Here is a 5,775-nt window from a genome sequence, read left to right as displayed (position 1 = left end):
TTTTTAAGGCTGAAATAAAGGTGCTATTATCAAAATAAATGCGACTACAAGTATTAGCATCATATGCCTTATTTTAAATAATAATTATAAATCATAAAATGCAAAGCACTATTGATCTAATCTCTCTTCTCTTTTGGAACATCCTTCTCTTGCTCAATTAGGTCGGCCTTCACCATTAATGTGTCTTTTGTAGCCCGAACCGTCACACCCCTAGTCGAACTTTCACCCCTTTCACCTCTCTTGAACTTTTTCGGTTGTTTCTCCCTATACACCATTTTTTCTTTACCCTTCCCTTTCACATAGTTCTTCTTTCTTGGCGTCATAGGAGTCTTAAACTCAATTCCTTGTGTTCTCGGACCTAGACGATCTTTAGGAGGAGCCTTCTTATTTCCAAGACGACTCTTCACATCAGACTTGCGTGATCCGAATCGTTCCCTCCTACTTCTAGGGTTCAACCATGCCTTGTATGCACTAGATAAAGGAGGAGGAGCTTGGTCACTTGCAGAAACGGTCCACAAAGGTCTTCCAATCCAATAAGCCTCGTACTTGTGAACGTTACTCTTATGCAACGATACTTCACGAGGACTATCGTTATAGCGTGGGATTACTTGTTCAAGTCCATACTGCCGCATCAGTCGAGAAGGACAGTAAAAGGTCAGTTTGGAGATACTTGGAACACGGCAATATGGAGTTTCATTCGTGCCAACCATCCTAGTTAGCCTCCACCAAGGCACCACCCAACGAATGGAAAATTCCCTCTTTGCAAAGAAATTTTTTCAATCTTCATACGACATGTTCGTAGAGTAATTCTTTTTCCTACGGACTAGGTCGTTAGGGCCATATTTTTCAATATCGTCGGGGGCTTCAAATAATTCCAAACGCTTCATCAACCAAATCTGCAAAAAAAAAAAAAAAAAAAAAAAAAAAATTATTAATCAAAAATAAAATAAAATAAAAAATATATATATACATACATATATATATATATATATATATATATATATATATATATATATATATATATATATATATATATATATACTGCAGATTCCCGTGACACGGCAGTTTTAACCGTGTCACGGCAGACACCCACCGTGACATGGTTCCTATTTTGTGTCACGGGGGCTATTCGGAGCGTGTTTTTACCTGCAGTAGTACTAGAGAGCCCTTCCTGATGGCTTTCCGGTTAGCTTTTGCCTCGTCAAGACCACAAATGTTTCTCCAAGGTACGTCGGCATAGGAGATCTTCCGGACTCAACATGCTCAAGCACAGACGCTAGACAAGCATGTCCTACCCTACCGTTTGCAAATAGTAGCTTGCTAAACATGCAAAAAATATATGCCCTTCTACGATATACATGATAAGACTCAGAGATAGGGCGATCAAAATATAAATTAGCAAGTTTTTCTAAGTCTACTTCATTACCACAAACAATTCTATTTAAATCTGGATCTGTTAGATTCAGATGGCGTTCAAAATCTTGGTAATAATATTCACGTAGGGTAGGCATGGAAATAAGATTTATAGCAGGAAATCCAAAGATTGCACCAAATTCCTTCGGCAGAGGACATATTTCATCATAATCAAATTTGAAACAATGTGTTTCTGGACTCCAATAATCTAATGCTGCCCTAAGAAAATCGTGTTCAATAGCTACGTGTCGTAGGGCTAGCAAACCCCTGACATGAAACAATTCTAACTCTCTTTTTTCAGCATTGGTCAAAGAATAAGACCAGTCGCGCAATGTATTATCAAAATTCTGAGACATGATTAATGAAATATGAAATTCTAAATTATTTTGTGTTTCGTAATTATGCATATCATGAATAATCTGGTCTTATTTTATAGCAAAAGCGCTCGAAACTGCCCAGAATTTATCTTTTCATACGCGTAAAACATACCGCTGAATAATACGCATCCCGTGACACAGGTAGTTCTACTGTGTCACGGGAACCTTTGCCGTGACACGGCAAGCCCTGCCGTGACACGGTACACAGTGCCGTGTCACGACACTTCACGCGTTCTCCTTTTTTCATCTTTTCCCGTATCTATCCGGATTTTTTATAATATTTTATCTTCATCGTTTATTTTTTAGTTTTTGTTTTTTTTTGAGAGTTTTATTTCTAATAAAAGTCTCACTTTTTATATTCTTAATTTTATCTTTATTTTATTTATTTAAGATTTTATTTCTTTATCACATTATTTATTTTTTTTCTTGGGGAAAGTAATTTCATTTATTTTTATTTTTTATCATTTGGGGAGGGTAATTTTATTTATTTATCATTTTATTTTTATTTTTATTTCTCTTCTTTTGGGGAAAGTAATTTTATTTTGCTTGTCTTTTTATTTCTTTTTCTTTTGGGGAAGGTCGGTACCCTCTATTACTCCACTTATGTTTTTTCGTCGTGTCGTTAATAAATACACAATCACACACAAGGAGTCTCAAACACACACTAACACACAATAATAAATACATAAGCCGTAAATAATGTACAAAGAGTCGTAATACGTAAATATGTCAAGTGTCATCATAGTATGTATAAATAAAAACCCTCGGTCAAAAGTCTCTAGAGCCAGAATCAGTCTCATCTCCACCCTGTGCATGTGGTCCATCCTGTGCATATGGGAACGGCGAACCGAAGAGTCCCTCCACCATCCGAGTACGGGGAGTAGTGTCTCTACTAGTCCCTGTAACCCCAGCAGTAGTCAAGCTCAAGGCAGGACCCGTCCAACCGAAAAATGGAGTAGACAGGCCCAGAGACACTGGAATCGTCGGTGAAGGCATCGTCCCATATAGCGGAACTGAGAATAAGCCCGACACCGGTGGAGGAATCCCGGACAATGGAGCTGAAAACAAACCAGGATCCAAGGGAGTCAAAACAGACCCAAACTCAGGCTGTGGAGGCTGTGAAAACAATTGACGCTGCCCCTAACTCTGGCCTGGAAAGCGCTGAGAAGACGGAGACTGCTGCCACTGAGCCTCCTGAAATGGCTGAGTAACCTGAGGCTCTCGCTGAGAATGAAAACGTCGGTGAATCTCAGGAGATCGTCTACCACGACCAAGCTGCTCCTCATCCGAGCCTCTGTGCCTCGAGCGTGAGCGGGACCTCCGTTGCTCCTGAAAGATACAAAACCAAAAGGTGTCAACAATGCAAAATAAAACAAATGGTAAATAAAAATGAATGATACCTCAAGAACGTCGCTAGAGCTCAGACAACTCGCACCACGCCGAAGCTTGATGATGCAATACTTCAGGGCGTCAACCAGCTTCATGAGTCCCATCATCTCCGGGCGGTTAGGTTAAGGATAAAACAAAGAAAAGTCAGTAATAAACATTTTTAAAAGGATGAATAATGCATCCAAGAGAACTCACCGGCTCAAAGACCTCGGGCAGAGACTCATGCGCCTGTCTGTAACCCTCTGGCGCGTCAATAATATGGTCCTCTGTGATACCAATCGGCCCTGGATAGCGAACAGACTGAGGAGGAATCTCGATCCTCCCCACAGGGCGAATGGTCGTCTCAAAATATGATCAAATAATCAAGTTATTCAACTATTTAAAACAGAGACTAATAAAGAAGATCCTCAAAAGAAATCATACCTCAGGAAGACGGGGTGGAGGAGCCAGAGAGGGAAGAAAATCCCGCGCATAGTCACTCTCCATGTGTACAAGCTCCTTCCTTGGAAAAGTATAGCGCTCTCCCCTGTTGATCAACTCTCTGATCAAGCGTGAGTCCAGCATCGACTCTGGTGGAGATGAGGGCACCACAAAGCGATCGCCGCTATGCTGACGAACGACTCGCTCCCCAAATACCAGACAAAGCGTCCGGTACCAACCAAAATGGTACGGTACGCTGAAAGACGCAGGGCCTCGGGTAGATCAGTCATCCCGGCCCAAGAACGATATTGGACATCAATGGCAACCTGAAAACCATAAAAATTCGGCGTGAAGCAACAGAAACAACGTTAGAGGGAAAATAACAGCAACAAAACTGATTCTTAGGCCGACAGAAGAGGTGCCTCGGCGTAGCAGCCCACACAGTGCAGGGACAGACTCCACCCGCGACTCTCCTCGATCACGCCAGCTGGCCCCAACAGGGAAATCATGGACCGCTACACGACGCCGGCGAGGAGCCAAGCCTGGGAAGTACTCGTAGAACCATAGCTGCGATGAAAAGTAATCTTTAGCACATGAGTCGAACAAGTTAAAGTGAAACAAAAAGGGAAAAGATCATCACCTCTACGACTCTCCACAGACCATAGACGGTGATGGGAGACTCGTCATTCAGCTGCCGACAGCCATGACGTAGCGATAGGAGGAGATCGGCGTATCCAAGGCTAGCCCAGCTATAGGATCCTATCTCATGGATCCTGACTAGAGCGGGGAGGTAGCAAAGGAGTACACGTGAACTCCTATCGGGAGAAAGGGTCATAGAAATAAGGATCAGGATGAAAATCCGCACTCACTGCTCAGCCGTCGTATCCTCCATGTCGAAGCCACGAGCTAAAACTGAAGCCAGCTCCGATTGTCCGCTCCTAGGACCACCTCGAGACACTGGTCAGGACCTGATGTACTGAACAATCGGACCCAACAAATTAGCTGTCTCAGCCGATCCCCAAGACAGATCAGACATCTGAGCTACAACCTGGTCGGTGAAGCCCAACCCGCTGATCATACTGAAGTCTAGGGGGGTCACCGTTATCTCCCCCCAAGCAAAATCAAAAGTGTTGGTAGTATCCCAAAAATACTCCAACAATGCGCGAACGACCGTCGTACCGCAACCCCGGGGGCTGCGAAACCCTACAACCGCCATATAGAAATCTACTGAACCAGCCGATTCCCATAAGGCGCTCGTAGCAGGATCCCTCGTAATGATCTGGTGAAGTCGAGGGATCAAATCGCCGGCTCCAGAACCGTGGTGGCGAAGCGTGCCATCGACTATGCCAGAGAGTGAGCGATGAGAGACATGGTTTTCACGGCAGAAAACCAACTGGTCTGGAGTCCACGGAGGTGGAACCCACCTACCTCTACTCGCGGATGCCCGAGGCTCGGACTTTAAAGCATCGTCGTCCATGCCCTCAGGGACAGTGGGAGTGTCCTCCCGAAAAGCCCGACGCCGGCCGCGGGTAGATAGATCGCAATTTCGTCATCTAGGCATGCTATTATCAAAATCTAAATGTTTAGCATCATTTCCTAAACATTTAATTCAAGTTGCAAAAATAAAAATACTTAGCATCATTTCCTAAGTTATTTAATTATATGCTAAATTTTTAGCTCCAAGCTAAAAATTGGCAAAATTATGGTATTTAGTTTCTCCACGACAAACTAATACTACAGTTCTCCTAGCCGCATGATACTATGTTCTCCATGACAATATAGAACATACGCAAAATATGAATCAACACATCATTTCACAAGATTCACCACCATTTCAAGAACAAAACATGAACATTATTTCACAAGGTAGCACCCAAAAATGGTGATTTGCTCAATTCTCCATCGAATCATGCAATATTTGCCTCAAATCTCTCACAAACACACATGTATACATATACAAGCAAAATCATGGCAAGAATTTCAATATAAAACTTCAAAATCAAAAACCCCCAAATTGATTTTTTTTAGGGTTTGTCATGAAATTATTTATGTGAAGCAAATTCAAAGCAATAATCAAAGGAAACTTACATGGATGTTTGTAGAGAGTCAAAAAATGAGGAAAATAGCAAGAAATTACAGCAAATTGGTGAAAATTCGAACGTCAAAGCTCGAAAAA

General features: G+C 42.4%; 1 long non-coding RNA gene across 1 annotated transcript; it reads right to left on the bottom strand.

Moving 5' to 3' along the window:
- Positions 1-2,307: 2,307 nt before the first annotated feature.
- Positions 2,308-3,233, bottom strand: LOC110724257. The gene is made up of 2 exons (XR_002511921.1): positions 3,191-3,233; positions 2,308-3,119 (listed from the first exon to the last, which is right to left on the bottom strand). It is a non-coding gene; the product is annotated as an uncharacterized LOC110724257 (long non-coding RNA).
- Between the last annotated feature and the right edge of the window lie 2,542 nt (positions 3,234-5,775).

Source organism: Chenopodium quinoa, unplaced genomic scaffold (assembly GCF_001683475.1).
Source record: "Chenopodium quinoa cultivar QQ74 unplaced genomic scaffold, ASM168347v1, whole genome shotgun sequence".
Lineage (NCBI taxonomy): Eukaryota > Viridiplantae > Streptophyta > Magnoliopsida > Caryophyllales > Amaranthaceae > Chenopodium > Chenopodium quinoa.
The sequence above is the reverse complement of the archived record's forward strand: the minus strand, read 5'-3'. Positions and strand labels throughout refer to the sequence as shown.